At 39.7% G+C, this 21,437-nt stretch overlaps 1 protein-coding gene across 1 annotated transcript in view; it reads right to left on the reverse strand.

Moving 5' to 3' along the window:
- The window catches only part of LOC149215205 (inositol hexakisphosphate and diphosphoinositol-pentakisphosphate kinase VIP2-like), a 556,818-nt gene that overhangs the window by 257,818 nt on the left and 277,563 nt on the right, over positions 1-21,437 (reverse strand). The window lies entirely within an intron of this gene.

The raw sequence follows: 21,437 nt of genomic DNA on the forward strand, positions 1-21,437 counted from the left end.
ACGTGGAAAATGGCTAGGTCCAAGAAGTTGCACAATTTTGACTTGAACTTGGAGAGTAACAGTTGCTAGATGCTTGATCCATGCCAAAATTAAATCTTGTCCTTTGATCTTGATGAAATTCGAATTCCATAATAATTCCTTTTTTTCCTAGTCCAAAAATATTATTTTGATAATTTTTCCTCAAAAAATCACTTTTGACATAACCACCTTGGTCCATAAGTTCAATTTTTGTTAGAAATTTGATTTTTCCCTTGATGGAAGAGCTTTAAAATTTGACTTCTTTTGGACCTACGAATTTTTTTCAGCTAACTAGACCCAAAAAAAATTAATTTTCTTAAAAAAAAAAAAAAAAATGGCCCCAAAGAATTTCTTGTTTTTTTCCTTGGAATTGAGTTTGTCAATTTAATTCTTCCTTGGGAATGACCACCTTCTCCAAAAATTCGTTTTTCCACTTGGAGAGAAATTTGTTTTCTCTCAATTTTAACTTTTCTAACTAATTTTTGTCGTCTTTTGCCAAAAAACCAAAAATAAAAATAATTTGAGGGGATAGACATAATTTCAACCCTCAAAAGGTGTCCAAACACTAAGTGAAGTGTAGAGGTTCTAATTATGGGTACTCTGCCCCCTTCCACTTTTACAAACTTTTGATTTTACAATTTTCATCCAAATTGTTAAATTTCCTAACCAGCTAGAAATTTAATAATTAAAAAATAGACACTTAGACTCGACCAAATTCTATAAGACTCAAGACATGATTTAGTATGATGAGAATACATGGATTTGATACACTAGGACTCACTTAAGACATCACCATTGAGCCCCACCCTAGCTTTGGGGTATATTTAGGAGAAAATTGTGTTAATTATTTCGTGTTGATAAACACAAAAAATTAACGAGGTTAAAAAACTTCCTAGAATGAAAGTCGTTAGCAAAAATTCTTAAGCTTACCTAGGTGTTTTACATGGCTTTATAGACATACTAGAATCCTGTCTAGACATATTTCCTCTGAACAATTTTCCTTCCTTCCAACAGAAAAATTCACGAAGCTATCGGCACTGCACAAGAAGCCCTTCACTTTATCAATCATAAAAAGATTAAAGGATCCATTCTTAAAATTGATCTAGCAAAAGCTTTCGACAAGGTTAGCTGGCTATACATCAAAATGATCCTCACCCACCTTGGGTTTTCCCCTCCTTTCATCAACTGGATCATGTGTTGCATAAACTCAGCCACTTTTAGTGTCCTCATAAACAGCTTTTCTTCACATTTCTTTCATGCCGAGAGAGGCCTTCGACAAGGATGCCCACTTTCCCCTCTTCTCTTTCTCATTGTTATGGAGGCCCTAAGCAGGCTCCTCACATCAGCCAAAAGGGATGGTCGACTACATGGATTACAATTGAATGATCTCTGCCACCTTACCCATCTACGGTTTGTCGATGATGTCCTCATCTTCCTCGATGGCAGCCAGAGGGACTCATCTACCTTCCATGACATCCTTAATCTCTTTGCAAACGCCATCGGCATGGAAGCAAACCACACAAAGTCCACCATCACTCTCTCCTACACTTCACCCTTGGAAGCCAGATCTGCAGCCCATCTTTTTCCTTTCAAGCATCATCTTTTGGAGGATGGTCTAAAATACCTAGGCTTTAGGCTTAAACCTCACAGCTACCATATTACAGATTGGATTTGGCTCATTACTAAAGTTGAGAAGAGGCTAAAAAACTGGAACCATCACTTCCTTTCAAGAGCAGGCCGGCTAGTGCTCATAAAATCTGTTTTGGAAGCCACCCCTGTGTACTGGATGACTTTGGCATGGATCCCTAGAGGGATACTCGCTCACATCCAAAAGATCTGCTGCAGATTCCTTTGGAATGGATACAAAGAAGGCAAGCCCTATGCATGGGTGGGATGGAATCAAATCGCTCTACCAAAAAAATGGGGAGGATGGGGATTAAAAGACCTCCCTGCACATGCTCTTGCAGCGAAAATGCGATGGTTCTTACTCACTACTCAGAACCTCTGGACCAAGGTCACCTATCATAAATACATATGGCCTCAACGCCTCACAGACTAGATTCGTAACCCAACCTAGCCTCGAACTAGGATATCAATTGTTTGGAAATCCATCATCCATACTATGCCCAGCATTCGAGAGGGACCTGCTTAGAAAATCAAAGAAGGCAACATGGCTCGCATAGGTTTGAATCCATGGTCTGGTGGGGGCAATATGCATCACTTACCACCTGATCTTATACTATTCCTAAATCACAGGCAGATGAAAACGATCGGACAGATCGCAAAAAGGGAAAACAACTCCATATTTGAACAAGTCTGGTTCTCTACACAGCACTTGGGCATACCCGAACCCTGGCATCATTTCTAGGAGGGTTATATACATGCCCTCAATGAAGTACATGTTCGCATAACAGAGGGATCTGACGAACTAATCTGGTCCCCCGCAAAGAACGAGAAATACTCTCCCAAAGCAGGATATCAATACTTGATATTGGATTGTCAACCACATGCTCTCCTTGAATGGTGGTCAAAAATCTGGAAACTGAAAGCTCCCCCTCGAGCCAGACTTTCATGTGGAATGTGCTTCGCAACAAGACTCCAACTGGAGAAAACCTCATGCGGAAATCGCAATTCGGGGCACACTGGTGTGTCCTCTGTACACAGGCAGCAAAGACCAATGAACACCTTTTTTTAACCTGCCCTCTCACTGTTCAGCTATGGCAACAAATAATACACCTCCTCAAAAAACAAGGCAATTGGCATGGACTGCCGATCTCTGAGGCATGGGTAAATTGGAATAGAGTGCTTTCGGACAGCAAGACTCGATATATACCCCTCCTCATATGCTGGAAGATCTGGTTGACTAGAAACAAAATCATCTTCCAAGGTTCCCCTGCTTGATGGCCTCTCATCACTGCAAATGTTATTATTGCTTATCATGAAATCCCTGAAGAGACACAGCCCTCTACAGCACGTCCTCATTACCCTGAAATTATTGATCAAACTACCCTGTGGGCATACTTCGATAGTGCAGCCCAATCTCATGGATGTGGGGGAGGATCTCTTCTATACCTATCTGATCAACACTATTGCAAAATAAAAATGGGATTGGGGGAGGGTACAAACAATTTTGCAGAACTAAATACTCTCAGACATTTATTGCACTTTGCACTTGCACACTCATGCAATAACATACAAATTTTTGGGGGCTCAAAAATCATCATAAACTGGTTCAACAGCATAAATCCCTGTCATGCACATTCCCTCATAAACATTCTAGATGAGATTATGGTTTACAAGGCTCAATTTAACTCTATCATCTGCCAACACATTTATAGGGAATATAACGAGGCTGCTAACAAGTTATCCAAGGAGGCCACGGCACAACCCAGAGGACTGTGGATGATACTAGAACAACATGGAGCATAACAATGTCAGTTCTACCACCGGCCTTACATCGACAGATCTTATCTTCGGAGAAACCAGGCACAAAATTTTTGATGGACATAATAGCTCAATTTTTTTCATATATGTATATATTTATGGTTATAATCTATCTTTTTACGCAAACTCTAAACTCCTTATGTGGTGAATATGTACAGCACTTTAATGGTTATGGCTTTGGCACATATATTATTTTTTGACAACTATGAACCTGTTTTTGACTAGCAGTTATGCATATGCCTATGGCATCTACTACATGTAATTTTTCAAATTAATGGAAGATTACGATTTTTCCCTGGGACAAAAAGAAAATTATCATTTATTCTCTTAGAATAAATTTCAATTTCGTCATTTTTGTACTTGATTTCATTTGATGATATTTTGAATGGATACTGTTGAAATATGCCTTTTGTCAGTGGATGCAAATTCTAGGTCCTTGCACACTATCACTTCATATCTAGCATGCATCCCCATATGGAGCCAAATATTGACCACTAGAGTGGCACCTGATGATTATATGAAGACTCCATGCCCAAGGATGATCCAGAAGACAGTTGTACCATCATATCTCATTAGTCAACAAAGTTTTTAACTCTACTTCTATCTTCTCATCATCTTTCTTGTACCCAGATTCCACACCCTACGGGGAATTATAATAAGTGATACTAGTAATGATGAGTTTTGGGTCTGTAACAGGCCTAGGATGTCGGGACTCGATCACAAAACTAGTACACCTTGGAATGTTTTTTTTATCTGATTAATTATCCTTTCTTTTTCAGAGGCGGATAATTTTTCTGGGTTTTTTCACTCACGTTTTACCGAAATCCAGGATGACGGTTTGAAGGTTGATCCCCTGACACATCTTAGTGTCTAGCATCGATGCATATTACCATACTAGATCACACAAAAAATTTCATGGAATTTGGTTAGGTCTAGATAGTCATTTTTTAATTTTTAGATTTTCCGCAAGTCAAAAATTGCAAATAAAATTGTATTTAAATTGTAATAAGTGTAGTCTAGAGAAGTTGTATGGAGTATGAATAATCAAAATTACACCTCTCACCCTCAACTTTCTACTATGATACACTTTGAGGGGTTAATAATGTGTTTTGAACCCTCAAAACCCATTTTTCCTAAGTTTAGTGGGAAATCTAATAATTAATTAAGCCAGAAATTAAATAAATGGAGAAAACTAAATATCCACACATTTTAAATGTTGTGGAAATGGGGTGGAAAATTATGGGGAAGTTAAAGTGAAATCCCAAGGTGATGTGGACTCCTAAAATCAAGGAAATGACATGTACTCAAATAAAACCGAATTTCTGACATTAAAGGAGAAAGTTGCTTACTTGGAAATTCGAATTTGTGAAGTTAATGCACATTTGGGAGGATCTAGGAGAATATTTGGTGGAGATTTTTGTGGGAAGTTGTCCCCACATGGGTTACCACCCATATACACTTGTCATTCTATCATAAAATTCGAATTTGACACTTAAGGGAAGAAGAAAATGATGTGCACTTGCCAAAATTCGATTTTTACACTTGGCATTGGAGCTCCATTCAACAAATTTGAATTTCTCTTTGGGATCGTTGAGGCACTTGTTTAATCACCTCTACATTGGGATTGGTTCCAATGTCATTTGTCATTGCCATTCTTCATTGGGATTTGCTCCCAACTCTATATATAATAAAGCCATGGACTCTCACATTGTATCGAAGAACAAGCTATTGGGCTTGCGGAGACTGCTGGATTTTGTATTCATCTTTCCTATAATAAAAGAGACTTTGTGGTACTATTGTGTTGTTGTTCTCCTTCCATTTCTTGAGGTGATGTTATTTCAATTGTTGTGCTTTACATTCTACATGTATGTTGGATTATGCTAGTTATCATTTTGCCACTTGTTTGGATTAACATATGCAAGCTATCTTGTATGGTTTTTGGGTTAGAAAAATACTCTAAGAAGAGGAGCACTAGAAGATTTTTGGTGAAATCTCTAGCCTTCTCCTCCATTGTATAATCTCTAGCCTTATGATTGTTGACATCTTTTTCCAAGTGTGTAGAGATATTTAGATTTGGTTGAAGGATTTACTTGGGCGTGGGGTAGCTCTCCAATAGACGAACTAACTCCCAAGATCAAGAATAGAAGGACCCAATCGGTTTGCCTCAAGGATCTCATCAAATGATTTTGAAAGAGGGAGTTTCCTTTCCTCTAGCCTACTAAGATCACATAAATTTAAATTAAATATATTTCTTGATCGATATCTTGTGCTTTCAAAGATTTTATTTGCTACCTAGAGCATTATTTAACTAGACAAGTATGGAGTTATACTTGCATGTCTTGATCTAGTTCTTGTACACTAATTGTAGATTATCATTTTGACTCTTTCATGTCATCTTTGTCTCCATTTCAGGATTGCTTTGCTTTCAATTTTTGAAGCATTCTACTTTTGTTTTAAGCAAAATACAATTTCATTTCTTAAAGAGAAAATACTTGGAAGGCACTAGTTTTTTATGTATTTCATGCTCATCCTATGATGGTTATTGCTCATATCAATTTCTTGCTTATAAATCTTAAAGAAATAATCTATTTAACTCTAACAATTCTCCTAGAAACTCACATCTCCTTATAACTTAACTTTTCATTAGGGACCACCCCCCTTAGCTAACCTAGGAGATAGCTCAAATGGAGAGAGTCGGGATTAGTGTGACAGCCCCTTCTTTGAGTTCCCTACCACCAACCACTCCTTGTGGGGTTGAATGCTTTTCTCAGTGACTTGTAGGTAGGTGTAAGCGGCAAGGTCAACACAGGTCACTATACAAATGGATATGTCACAAATAAAATTTCCCATGGGAAAAAATTCTTGTGCTTTGGTCTTTAGGCAACGATCAACTCGTCCTTTGGTTGAGCAATAATGTGCTATCTTTGATGAAAACCAAGAGGAGGATTATTGATGTGAAGATTGGAGGATATCCCAAAAAATTACTTCCCAAGAGCAAGAAGTGGATGGAGTATGGACCATGTACTTTGATGGGGCGTGGTCTAAACCTGGCTCAAGAATAGGAATTTTTTGATATAACCTTCAAAGAAGCATATCGTGTTCTCTTATCAACTATCTTTCCATTGCATAAATAATATAGCTAAGTATGAGGCCCTTACTTTGGCATTAGACTTAGCTCTTAGCAAGCAGGTAAAACACCTAAAGGTGATAGGGGATTCTAACTTGATTGTTCCCAAATCAAGGGAAAACTTAATGCCAAAAACGAAAAGCTCAAGAACTACAAAGACTTAGTATCACATACTATAGAATGCTTTGAAATCTTTGGCATAGATGTTGTCCCAAGAGAAAAGAGCGCTATAGTTGATTCCTTAGTAGTGACTACTACAAGTCTACAACCACTTGAAAAGAACACCACCAAGTTAGGAGATTTCACAATGGAAGTGATCTTTAGATCAGCGATATTCGATAACCAAGATCATTGGCAGGTATCTGAGGACGATTCTCACATTATAGACTTCCTTCAAAACGATCTAAATGAGAGAGATGAAAGAGAACACAATCGGGTAGATATGAAAAAGGAAATCTCCATGGGAAAATCTTTTGATTGGGATGATAGGTGTAAGATAAAAGAGAAGATTGGTATGTTACCTAACATTATTGAAATCAACTTGGGCACAAATTCAAATCCCCAACTGATTAAAGTAGGCAAAGTAACATCAAAGAGTGTAAAATCGAGTTAGAATAACCACTTAGAGAATTTAAATATGTCTTTGCATGGTCATACCAAGATTTGAAAACCTATAACAAAAACGTCATCCAACATACTATCCCTTTAAGGGAAGGGACCAAACTTGTAAGACAAAAATTAAGAAATATAAACCCTAAGCTGGCTTCCTTAGTGAAAGAACTTTAAAAGACATTGGAAGCCAAGATTATTGCCCACATTCTTCCTAAATATCAAATCCTGTGACCGCTAGGAAAGAGAATGGTAGCATTAGAATATGTGTTGATTTCAGGGATCTAAATCAAGCATGTCCAAAGGACAACTACCCTTTTCCTAACATGGAAAACCTTTCACAACGATTATGAGATCTAATATCATGCCTATGTTGGACGGATTTTAAGGATACAACAAAGTGTTAATAAAAGAAGAAGATCAAATGAAAGCCACATTACTACTTCGTGGGAAACATAAAAGTACATAAGGATTCCATTTGGTTTGTTAAACGTTGGTTCAACTTACCAAAGAGCCATAAATTTTGCTTTCAGAGATCTCATTGGAAAGATCATGGAAATATACCAAAACAATCAAACTGTAGACGCTAAGGAAAGGGAAGACCATTGTAAACATCTTAGAAAAGTGTTTGAAAAGTGTAGAAAATATGGTATAACATTGAATTCTGTGAATGGCTAGCTCCTGAATGAGCATTTTCCTGGTGGAACCCAATGTATATTAGATAAGTAGTTGCATTGCATTTGTGTGTTGCATTTGGTGTGATCATTCTACTTGTTGCATTTATCATGTTGTCGTATTGCATTCTAGATTAGATTGTGCATTTAGTTAGACATTTTCTTTTTTTGTATGGATTTATGTATTATCGTATAAACGCAAGGGTGGCGATCAACAACACGTACACATGCTAGCAAACAAGTTGATTTGAGTGTGTAGGTAACAGGTGTACGAGACCAAGGATTGTTGGGGTTCTCGTGAACTGTTCGACCATATGGATCATGCACTCTACGGTGAGCACATGTCCTCGAGTTGGAGCCAGAGGTTATCGACCCAAATGGATAGCCATATACGAGAAAACCTTTTCTCTTATCTTGGAGAACCGGCCAACTTGCAGCCCTACAAATTGCTCATTGATGATGATATGCCACATTCTTCCGCCATCTACACTGGTATGCATCTCTCACCATCTAGCATTCCTTTTCAACAGAGGTGGGCTACCACTCAACAAATACTTTAACCATTTTACAATTGAGTGCTTTTACTTAATGTTTTTGAAATTTTGACATGGATAAAAGGATGATCTGGATGATTGACCAATTGATTGTATACTTGTTCTTTAACCTTACCAGGGGGGTTAGTCCTTAATCCCTAGTCTAGTGCAACCTCCTCTAAGGCCTTAGGGTTACAAGAGGGGCACTACTTGGTAAACTAGGATTGAAGTAGCGTGTAAATTATCATTCCATACATAACATCTTTCATCAATCCCTTAATACCACCTCTATCCTTCGGGTTAACTGTTATTGGTTCATTGGGATTTGGCATTCACACATCCACATCCTTGAGTAGGGCCAGAAAGCTTTGCCCTAAAGGTTGATGCAGCTAAAAGAATGAAAAAGCATAAGATGGCCACAATGAAAGAAACAAAAAAAAAAGTTTAAAATGCAAAGGATGGATGGGAGAAAAATTAATGTGTGCGAAAAAACCTAGCATGAGCTCTACCCCCTCATTAGCCATCACTCGATTCCTTAGCATGTGATGCTTCATCTCATCATAAGGAACCCTTGCACGTCGCAAACCTAATGAGTGAGAAGATGGCTCATCTTAAGGGGTACAACAATGTTATATCATAAAGAGCAACCTTTGATCCTTGAGTTATGCACCATATGAAAAGCATTAAAAAATAAGTAAAAGGTGCACCAACGAGGTGCAAAAAGTAGGCTAAGGAAAAGGGTAACTCATGCCTCCATGATTGCTCCCTCCAATACATCTATACACTCAAGATTTTGACCTCCATTAACTGGTCCCCTAGCCTTTGCACTTCGCCATGAATTCATCCCCTTCCATTGCCACCTATTCTCACTAACACCATATGGATTGGAGGATTGACCTTGGAAATTCCACCTCCCCTTAGAGGTTGGAAGCAACTAATAGGGTTGATTACCTAGCCACCCCTACACAAAGGTAGGGAACATTTTTATGAGACTTGGTCTAGTTAGATATTTGAAGGTGATCCCCGTTTGAAGCATTATTATGCCCTTAACAGTTAAGTATGGTCCAATTAGATGCATCTATGATTATTGTCTCTAATGAATGGTGGCTTTCACTTGATTTTGGGATGGTTTTGCCAAGTAGTTTGCACAGAGCAGTCGAGACCTTGAGGGAACTTTATTTCACTCCTACTCCACATGATGCCCAAGCCATACTACACTTCTTAAGAGCATGATGACCTTGCAGATGCAACATTGCCCTTATAAAATAGAGGTTTGGGTACTTTAATGACCTTGGCAGTTGATGGACACCCTAGAACACCCTCTTTAGAATTATGCTCCCTCTTTAGGAATCTCTTTGAAATCCTGCTCCCAAATTATCTGTTGTTCCCTCTCTCTAATGCTATCCCTCTGGCTCGAATTGCGCCCTTGTTGAAGACTGGAAATGGGGTAGCTCGATCTGCCTTTCACAATTATCACTTTAATTCTATCTCCAAGCCTTTCGAATTGCTCTTATAATCTCTCGTTGGGACTTCAATGGCCATGATTTAATCTCCACCGATGGCTAAGATCAATTAGACATCATCAATAGAAGTCTCTAGAGCAATCTCGAACATCCTTAATTAATTAACTTTAATTTACCACTTTTCCTAAGTGAGACTTAGGAAGTATTTTAATTATGCAAATTGTAAAAATTTCTCATTTCCCACCCCGGTTTTCAGTTTCACCTCATTTCTCCAAAATAGTTAAATGCCCATTCCCATATCCATACATTCAACAACTGGAAAATAAATTTTGCTAAAAACACAAATTCTGGAAAAATTACAGAATGCTGAAAAATGCAGAAATAAATATCAGCACATACAAACAATCATTTAACTCATTTAAACACAGTGATTTTTGGTCAAGGTGACCCTGGAAAAACCCCCTACAACTCTTGGGGAAAACCAGTTCGAGAGCTCTTTCTTATTTCTGAAAAATGCTTTTTACAGTGAGAAATATTTAGCAAAAAATCAGCAAGCAATTTTTACAACTTATCTCGTTTTCTGTGCCTCACAGCCAACTGGGAAAACTTGCAAACAACAAAACAGAACAGCAATAAATGTTGAACGGCCTCCTCGAAAAAAAAAATAGCAGTACAGCTGTACGGATTTCTGCCCTCGACTTGCTGAAACTTAGCTGTACGGACTTGCTGAAACTCCACTGTACGGACTTGCTAAAACTCCGTTGTATGGACTTGCTGAAACTTCGACTTGCTGAAACTCCGCCTTGCTGAAACTCCGCTGTACGGACTTGTTGAAACTCCGTTGTACGGACTTGTTGAAACTCTGCCTTGGAATGTGTGCCAAGTTGCTGCCTCCTTCTCCTCACTATCCAGAAATCTCCCTTGCTCTCTTGCTCTCCTTCTCTCAATCTGTTCATGAAAGAATAAATGACCTTTTCCTCCTTTTCCTCCCTTAATATAACCCTAAGTGACTTTTGGGTAATCCCTAAATCCAATGGCTAAAATAGATTGAGATCTAGGGCTGAGATTAAATGCTCATTTAAATCTCACTTTCTATTTTTTAATTCACCCCACTTTAATAAAGACCCACTTAGTCATTTATTTCCAAAGTCACTTTTCCTTTCTAATTTTTCATTGACTTTAATAAAGTCACTTTAAAATTAGACTTTAGTAACTTTATCACTTAAAGTCACTTTTAAATTAGATTTGACTTTATAAAAAATATAAAGTCACTTTAGGAGAAAAATTAAATTCTTTTGGACACTTTTCCCTAGGCCAAAGATCAAAGCCTTAGGGAACCACCTGTCCTCCAGTACCAAATTTCAACACTCCCTCTTACCGAGGAAGGTGTTCCTCACCACACCCATCTTGTCTCTGAAGTAGTCATGCTTGCCCCATGGTAAGGCTTTGGTAAGAATATTTGCAACCTACTCATCAGTGGGAATATACTCAAGCTTCACAACGCCCTTCTGAACACAGTCTCTGATGAAATGATATTTGATCCCGATATGCTTTGACCTATCATGAAATAATGGATTCTCCTTGAGTTTAATGCAACTCTGAATATCACAGTAAATCACTGAAGGTCTCAACGGCTGACCAAATAAGCCAAACAACATCTTGCGAAGCCAGATGGCCTCACAACTAGCTAGACTGGCTGCCATATACTCTGCTTCCGCTGAACTCAATGCTACTGACTGTTGCTTTCGGCTGAACCATAACACTACTGCCAAACCCCACCCAAAACAGCACCCTGAAGTGCTCTTCCTATCAGAAGCACAACCTGCCCAATCAGAATCAGTATAACCTGCCAATCTCACTCCATCCCCCTGCCTGTAGTCCAGACCATAATCCATTGTCCCCTGCAAGTACCGCAAAATGTGTTTTGCAGCCACCCAATGAACCTTTGTAGGCTCACACATAAACTGACTCATCGTGTTGACTGCAAAACAAATATCTGGTCTAGTGTTGACCAAATACATCAAGGAACCAATCAACTGCCTGTACAATGTGGGATCCACCAACTCGGAATCCGAAGCATGAAGCTTCTTCCAGTTGGTAATCATCGGTGTCGACATGGGTTTACAATCCTCCATGTGCAATCTGCCAAGGATGTCCATAATATACTTCCCCTGCCCCAGGAAGAAATGCCCCTCCTCCTGCCACACCTCCAAACGCAAAAAGTAATGCATCAAGCCGATGTCCTTCATCTCAAACTCCGCCGCAAGATCTCTCTTGCAGTGCTCTATGAGTCTCTCTGCACCTGTAATGACCAAGTCATCCACATACAGCACCAGAATGAGAGGCTCCTCACCTATCACAATAAAGTAAAGGTTCGGATCTGCCTCGCTCTTTGTGAAACCCATCCCCTGCGAGTATGTATCTATCCTGGAGTACCAAGCTCTGGGAGCTTGCTTCAGGCCATAAAGGGCCTTCTTCAGTCTGCACACATGGGACTCCTTCCCATACACCTCAAAGCCCTGTGGTTGCTCAATGTACACCTCCTCCTGTATGAAGCCATTGAAAAATGCACTCTTCACATCCATCTAGTGGATCTTCCAACCCATCTCTGCTGCTATCGATATAATGGAGCGGATCGAAGTATATCGAGCCACGGGAGCGAAGGTATCATCATAATCAACTCCCTCTACCTGGGAGAACCCTCTAGCCACAAACCTCGCTTTGAATTTCTCAATGTTGCAATCTGCAGCATGCTTTACCTTGTAAAGCCATCTGGAAGTAACCACGGAATTGCCCTCAGGCCTCGACACCACCTCCCAAACATCATTCTTCATGATAGAAGAATACTCCTCCTACATGGCCTCTCTCCAGACCTGCTGGCTAGCTGCCTCCTCATAGCTAGAAGGCTCAGAGTCAAGGATGCTGGTAACCATTGCCATATAGCTACAAAACCTCTCAGGTGGTCTACTCTCTCTGACCGGCCTCTTAGGCTCAGCGACAAATGTGCCATCTCTCAAGGTGTCCTGAAGCCACTTGGGCTTCCTCTTCCCTGAGTGCACTTCTCCCATAGGAGAATGAAACTCCTCCTCCCCATCATCAACAGGAGCCTGAACTCCTGACTGTCTGTCTGCTGTCCTCCTGCTTGCACCTGAACCTGTAGAAGCTGAGGTACCGTGTGAACTGTCCATCAGTGGACTCCCTAGTGAACTGCTCTGTGAACTGCTCTGCATGCTACCCGGAGCACCACCCCTCTGGCTCGGCGAACCACTGCTCACTAACGGACCTAACATCCTCATAGATGTACCTTCGGATCCTCCTGATCCCTGCCCACTAGATCCCTGCGACTGACTTAACTGCTGCTGAGGGTCTGGCTGATCCAGATACTCTAACTCCCGTAACCTCCTAAAGGCGCTGTCCTCCTCGAACTTCACATCCCGCCTGACAACAACTTTCCTCCATGCAATAATGTAAATCTAAAAGGCCTTTGAGGTCTCACTGTAGCCCACAAAGATACCCTTCTCTGCGGTGGGATTTAGTTTGGTCCTCTTCTCCTTGGGTATGTAATACATCCAAAGATACGAAGATGACCAATATCAAGCTTCTTCCCAGAAAAAGCCTCCTCCGGAGTCATGTGCCCCAAGGCACGATGCGGACTCTTGTTCTGCAAATAAACAGCTATGTTGCAGGCCTCTGCCCAAAAGAACAATGGCAACCCCTGATCATGTAACATGGATTTGGCAGCCCCTACGATGGATCTGTTCTTCCTCTCTGCAACCCCGTTCTGCTGGGGGTTGTAAGGAATAGTGAACTCCCTCCTAATGCCTGCCTCCGCACAATAGTCAACAAACTCTCCATGGGTGTACTCTCCCCCATTGTCCGACCTCAGGGACTTGATCTTCCGACCTGTCTGTGTCTCCAGAAGAGCTCTGAACTCCTGAAACCGCTTGAAGACCTCACTCTTGGTCTTCAAGAAATAAATCCAGGTCCTCCTGGAGTGATCATCAATGAATAAAACATAGTACTCATATACACTCAAGGAAACATGAGACATCCAACCGCTCACATCGGAATGAATCAAATCAAATATCCCAGTTGCTCTGTTGTCACTGCTGGGAAAAGGGGATTTGGCAAACTTGCCCATCGCACATCCTCTGCAAGTATCAAAGTGATCAGTACTGAAATCTAGCACACCTGTAGTGATCTCCCGTAAAGTCCTCAAGGCTCCATGATATATATGCCCCATCTTGCGGTGCCAAATCTCACACAGTTCAGAACTGCTAGCTTAGCTGTCGGTACTACTGCTCAATGTCAAAAGGGGCTGGAATGCAAACTTGTACACCTTTGCATGGCGTACACCTATCACTCTAGCTAAATCAGCTGGAGTGCCCCTGGGATACATCAACACCTGTCCTCCCCTGAACAGTACCTCATATCCTCTGTCCTCCAAAGTTGAGACGGATATGAGGTTCTTCCTCATCCCTGGCACATAAAGAACATCTGTCACCTTCAAGGGAGGTTTGGACTCCCTCTGAAATGTCAGTGTCCCCAACCCGACTGCTCTAACAACTCTGTCATCACCGAGTACTACCTCTATATCAGTGCCACTCTCTGAAAGCTCTGAGAAGTACTCACGGACTCCTGTCATGTGACGTGAAGCCCCACTATCCACATACCAGATACCCGAGGATGCTCCGCTAATCAAGGGAAAAGCATGCTCCCTCTGAACCTGAGTGGCAGGTGATCCTGCACTAGAGGACTTACACGTAGTGAACGCAAACTCTCGGTCAAAACGATCTGCAAAGTCCTCAACCTCTGCTGAAGCTGCCATGCTCTGGTTCTTCCCCTTCTTCTTCTTCTTCTCCGGACACACAACTGCATAGTGTCCTATCATTTGACAATTCCAACACTTCACTTTATCCTGTTTACCTTTACCTTTGCCCTTGCCCCCACCATTGCTTGTGGAAGCCTACTTCTTCCCTTTGCCTTTCTTGCCTCTTGCCAACAATGCTACATCCTCATCCTGCTCAACTGGCTTGGCTGCCCCAAGCTGACCTTTCCTGATCTCTGTCCGAATGCAATCATCCCAAAACCTCTTCCATGTGGGAAGGGTCTCACGTGCACAAACCCCATCAGCAAAGTTCATCCATGAACGGGGAAGGCCATTCATTGCAATCTGCACCAACTCAGTGGATGGAATGACCTCTCCAACTGCTGCCAACTCATCTCTCACATTAGTAATCTTTGTGAGATATCTTGCTGCACTATCATTACCCATCTTAATAGTCTTCAACTTCTCCTTCAAGACCATTTTCCGGTTCTCATTGGTACTCTGGTAGAGATTGGACAATGTTGTCCACATCTCATGGGCATTTCTCTTTCCTCTCACATGAGGAATGCAATGGTCTTTGACTCCGTCTAGAATTAGTCTCTTACCCTTGTTGTTCTTTTTATTATACACAGCCAACTAAGTGGCATCAGTAGGCACAACAACAGCGTTCTGTGTGGTATGCACCATAATGTCCCAGACTTCTGCCTCCTCAAAGATGCTCTGCATTCTCTCCTTCCAAACGCTATAATTGTTATGCCCATCCAACCTATCCTCCACCATCAATCCCAATGACATCCTACTATCTTAAAACTGAAAAATAGCACTGTTGTAGTAAGGATAAAGCTGTTGTTTGTGAAAAATCAGCTTGCTGGAATTTTCTGAGTGAAAAATCAGCAGGCTGTAATTTTCCTCCTTGCTGTCCCAAACTGCACTTCAGCACTCAAGCTCTGATACCATGTAAAAATTTCTCATTTCCCACCCCGGTTTTCAGTTTCACCTTATTTCTCCAAAATAGTTAAATGCCCATTCCCATATCCATACATTCAACAATTGGAAAATAAATTTCGCTGAAAACACAAATTCTGGAAAAATTACAGAATGCTGGAAAATGCAGAAATAAATATCAGCACATACAAACAGCCATTTAACTCATTTAAACACAGTGATTTTTTGTCAAGGTGACCTTGGAAAAACTCCCTACAACTCTTGGGGAAAACCAGTTCGAGAGCTCTTTCTTATTTCTGAAAAATGCTTTTTACATTGAGAAATATTCAGCAAAAAATCAGCAAGCAATTTTTACAACTTATCTCATTTTCGGTGCCTCAGCCAACTGGGAAAACTTGCAAACAGCAAAACAGAACCGCAATAAATGTTGTACGGCCTCCTCGAAAAAATAGCAGTACAGCTATACGGATTTCTGCCCTCGACTTGCTGAAACTCAGCTGTACAGACTCGCTGAAACTCCGCTGTACGGACTTGCTGAAACTCCGCTATACAAACTCGCTGAAACTCCGACTTGCTGAAACTCCGCCTTGCTGAAACTCCGTTGTACGGACTTGCTGAAACTCCGCCTTGGAATGTGCACTAAGTCGTTGCCTCCTTCTCCTCACTGTCCAGAAATCTCCCTTGCTCTCTTGCTCTCCTTCTCTCAATCTGTTCATGAAAGAATGAATGACCTTTTCCTCATTTTCCTCCCCTAATCTAACCCTAAGTGACTTTTGGGTAATCCCTAAATGCAATAGCTGAAATAGATTGAGATCTAGGGCTGAGATTAAATGCTTATTTAAATCTCACTTTCTATTTTTTAATTCACCCCACTTTAATAAAGACCCACTTAGTCATTTCTTTCCAAAGTCACTTTTCCTTTCTAATTTTTCATTGACTTTAATAAAGTCACTTTAAAATTAGACTTTAGTAACTTTATCACTTAAAGTCACTTTTAAATTAAATTTGACTTTATAAAAATTATAAAGTCACTTTAGGAGAAAAATTAAATTCTTTTGGACACTTTTCCCTCGGCCAAAGATCAAAGCCTTAGGGAACCACCTATCCTCCAGTACCAAATTTCAACACAAATTAATTTAATTAAGGTGATTCCCATGCTTATCTTGCAAAACCATTTCTGGGTTTTGGAGATCTACTATTCCTTAACCTCTTAGCATCATCTAAGACTAGAACACATGTTTGATGCTACACAAACTAACACCAATATTCCAACATTTTCAAAAACAATATCTATTAATGCTCCAACAAGATCCCTCTTGAGTCTCAACTTACTCGTAGTAAATGCTTAGAAACTTGGATCACTAATGCCAAGAAGTTTCGCCCTATTTGTTTAATTTTGTAGCTGAAGTCAGTATTCAAGTCAACAAACTCAAAGGAAATTAGATTATTATTTTTTAAGTTCATGTAGGCCCCAGACAATCAAGTCAACCCCACCAGTTGAATGGGTTTGACCCTTCGTCAAAACCCTCTTACTTTGACCACTATAAATACACCAATCGACCTCCTCCAGTTGGCATCAATTTGGATAGTCAAACCTTCTTTATTTTGTCCACGCGTGTGAAGGAGAGAGAGAGACAAGACCAGCGAAGTTGACCAAAAGTTTGACTTGCTTTGGCTGTTAAATGGAGTTAGAGGAGGGAGGGTTTAGTCATGTTTAGAGGTGCACTAAATTTAGCAAGGGGACCCACAGAGTTCCACTTTAGCAAATTTAATTATGTCCTATATATTGACTTAGGAAAATTTTATTTTTACTATAGTTAATTTATAATTTGATGCCATCCTATTATTAAGTATTAACAACCTTGTGAGTGCTTTTCGGGGCCCAAGTCGAATTATAAAGGAGAGATAAGGAAGTTGGTGGAGTGAGTTTGAAAAAGAATAAGAAAAGTGTGTGTTCTCTTCAGCAAATTGTAGCCAGCAAGTTCAGAGCTAGGGCTTCACTTCCAGTGTAGAGGAGCAGAGGAAAGAGGCCATTTTGGCCCTCATATTTTCCAGTCCACCATTTCCCAATAGGATGCCGAATTTGCATGCGTAGAGGGCCACACAGCAAGTTGTATGAATCTGTACGGATTTTGCACAACCACACAGCAAGTCGTACAAATCTGTAAGGATTCCGCACAGTCGCGCAGGCCACACGCAAGTGAAGAAGGTGCAGAGGGTTTCAGTGGTTGCTAAGAGTAAGGGAAGTTTTCCCTCTTCCTTGTAATTTTCTAAAAGAGCATTTGCTGAAGAAAATAAAAGAACACACAAGCTTTGCAGGTTTTCCTAGGTAAATTTCTAGTGTTTATGTTTTAATGTGCTTGTGTTTTTAAAGTTTATTTCCGCTACTATTTTTCAGTTAGAATACTCAATATATTTAGTGAATGCATTTGAAAGTTCAGTTTCAGTTTCTTTCACTACAGAAAATTCATTAAATTGGCTACTAGGTATTAAAATCTAACATTGACCAATGTTGACTGAGGTTTTTCTGGGTTGTTTGACTTCTGTTGACCAAACATTCTGTTGCTTTGTTTGATCATAGTTTGAGTGAGGCAGTTGACCGAAATTCTTTGGCAATTGACCCAAATTCCTAAGGCAGTTGCAGGGGCTAAAATTCAGCCTATTTACTAGATTTGACGGGCTTTTGCAAAAGACTATAATTCTCTTTTGAACAAATTTGACATATGATTTTTTTGGCCACTTTGACCAAGTTTGATTGGGATATTCAGATTGTACATTTGTTGAATTGGAGAATTTCTCCTAAGAAAAGATTGTTGGGTTTTTCCTCAGGTTAGGTTTTCCCACGGTAAAAAAAATTGTCTCTTGTGCATGTTTATTCTACTCTGATCTCTACTTCTCTATTGCATTTATGGTTGAAATCGTTTGAAGTTTAATTACTTGTGTTGAGAAATCTAAGGGCTTGTAATGTTAATGATTTCTCTATTATGATAACTGCTTGTGAAGTAATTTCAAACTTTGAACAATTCAAGAACAGTGAATTCTTATATGTTAATGATTATTTATTTCATCAACCAGCTACCATGCATAATAAATAAAAGAACAGTAACACAAGATATAGGCAGCAGCCAGGGAAAAACCTCTCCAAACCTGAGAGGAAAACCCACGGTAATTCTTCTTATAGTTTCTTCTCTTGATAAAATTTCCAGGACCAATACAAAGACCCTTGAGACCAAGTGACTCCAAGATCAAGGCTAGAATCTCTTCTTACTGCTGCAACATGGATCTGAACTGCTATGATCTGATCCCTTCAATTGACTGTCTAGAAACCCTTACTGCAGTCCTGAAGCTACTGTAGGTTCTCCATGTGTAAGTGAACAGTTTGCTCCTATAATCCTTCTCTTGCTTCGCTATGACAGTGGCTCCTTACTAGCCCAACATCCGAGCTCTTTAGATCTGGAAGCAACTTTTGTTACAGCAATAGATTAGGACTGTATGATGGCCCTAACAGTGATCAGATTCTCCGCACAGTATCATGACCTCCTTAGCTTGCTAGACCCTCGATCTAGGAGCCTTTATGCTTCCAATACTTCTGCCCTTCAATTAGACTTGAGATCGAATACAAAACATTATGGTGAGGGCTTGGATGGTGATGCCCTAATTCCGTACGTGTGGCAATCTCCTGTAGCTTTGACTGTTGTCATAGACAGTCTTAATTGTGGCCCTTTGCTTCTCCTTATCCTTTCACTTATGGCTAGGATCCTTCGCATAGATATGAGACCCAAAACAGTGATAAGGAAGGCAGATTGGATGATGCCCTTGCTTCGCACAAGTGGCAGAGTTCTTGTGTTGTTGACTGCAGTCATAAACAAGCTGATCTGCGGCTTCTCCTCGCACTCTTGAACAATAGCCTTTCACATGGAGATTGAGACCCAAACCAGTGATCTATGAATGCTTGAGGAGGAGGGCTATTTATAGTATTTTGGGCCTCCATTTCAAGCCGAAGTGAACAGCCTCTTAACCAACTTCAAGCTGACGTGAATATGATTTAAGCCGACATGAACATTCATATATAAATATATATATATATATATGCCAAAAATACATTATTTCTTTTTCATTCGTTTGGAGGGATCATTTCGTAGCTCTTTTGATCTTGCCTTTGAAGGAGTTCTGCCATACAATTCTGCCCTTGATCTTGGAGTCCTGCTTGTACATTTTTCAAGTGTATACATTTACATAAATGACACAACCTATCACCTAGCCTATAGGTCATAATGAGAGCTACTAAAATATTTTGATCATGAAACCCATGATTCAAATACACAAATATTTGATAGATATAAATTACATCATTTCCATTGGCTTGTGTCATTATGAAGACCAATCCTAGTTACACTTTCTTCAACAACTTGAATGTGCTAAAGTAAGAAAAATATCATTGGAAGTAATTATATATAGTAGAAAATTGTGCTTGTCTTTATTGCACTTAAAAAATCAACATGGTATCAGAGCTTTGGTGAAGGAAAGGGCATTCAGATCACTCTTGAAGGAACCTACTTCTGCAATTTAATCTCTGACCAGATCTTTGACCATGGGTTCATCTACTAAGGCAGAGAATAAGGTAGAAGGTGCTACAAATTTTAGGGCTTGGAAGACAAGGATTGATCTCATTCCTGAAGAGAATGATGTTATGGATTATGTGAAAGGCAAGGTTACTGAACAAGATAATGAAGGAAAAGTAAGGTACAAGAAGTTTGAAATCACAGTAAAGAGGATTCTTGTTGAACCCATCAAAGACCACTTGATTCCATATGTTTCAAGACTACCAGAAGTTGTAGGGACCAAAATTCAGCCTGTCTGACCAGAATTGATTGGCTGTTGCAGAAGATTAAAATTCTCTCTTTTGACTGGGTTTGACCTGTATGATTTATTTTGCCAGTTTAACCAAGTTTGACTGGGATACTCAGATTGTACTTTTGTTGAATTGGACAATTTCTCCTAAAAAAAGATTGTTGGGTTTTTGCCAGGGTAAAAATTTTTGTCTCTTGTGCATGCTTATTCTGCTGTGATCTCTACTGCTCTATTGCATTTATGGCTAAAATTTTCTGAAGTATAATTACTTAATGATCTGGAAGGCACTAAAGTAAGAACAAAATCATTGGACATAATTATCTGTAGTAGAAAATTGCGCTCGTCTTTATTGCACCTCAAAAATCAACACTATTTGCTTTCTTATACTCTAAAGAGAGGTACACTGTTAACCAAAAAGGCCATATTAAAGATGAACAAGAAAACTTTCTAACCTGGGAATTGCCTTCAACCTATAAAACTTTCTAACCTGGGAGTTGCTTTCAACCTATAAAACTTCCTAAGCTGGGAATTGCTTTCAATCTATGAAAAAAAAAGCGTACCATGATAGAATACAACCCCTCGAACTAATGGCTTTACAAGCAGAAGAAACAAAGAACCAAATGTAGAAAAATGTAATGGTCAATAAAGAGCAACCTGGTCTCCTGAGTGGCTCCTACAAGTCATGGAACTTATATTATCACAGAAACAAAAATCAGTAAGATAACACCACTATCCATAACATTTTCCTTTTATTAAAGGCTATGTAAGGGCCACTATGATTTCATTTGATGAGTTATTCTGCACACGGTCACAAACCATTAAAAGCTGTGTAACCACAACAAACTGTATTTAACTAAAATTTATAATTGAATAAAAAAAATAAAAATAAAAAATAAAAAATTACTGTTCTAAAAATGAAAAACAAGATTGAATTACACAATAAAA

This window comes from Pinus tabuliformis, chromosome 1_1 (assembly GCF_031772625.1).
Source record: "Pinus tabuliformis cultivar Carrire ecotype Pingquan chromosome 1_1, CPIR1, whole genome shotgun sequence".
Taxonomy (NCBI): domain Eukaryota; kingdom Viridiplantae; phylum Streptophyta; class Pinopsida; order Pinales; family Pinaceae; genus Pinus; species Pinus tabuliformis.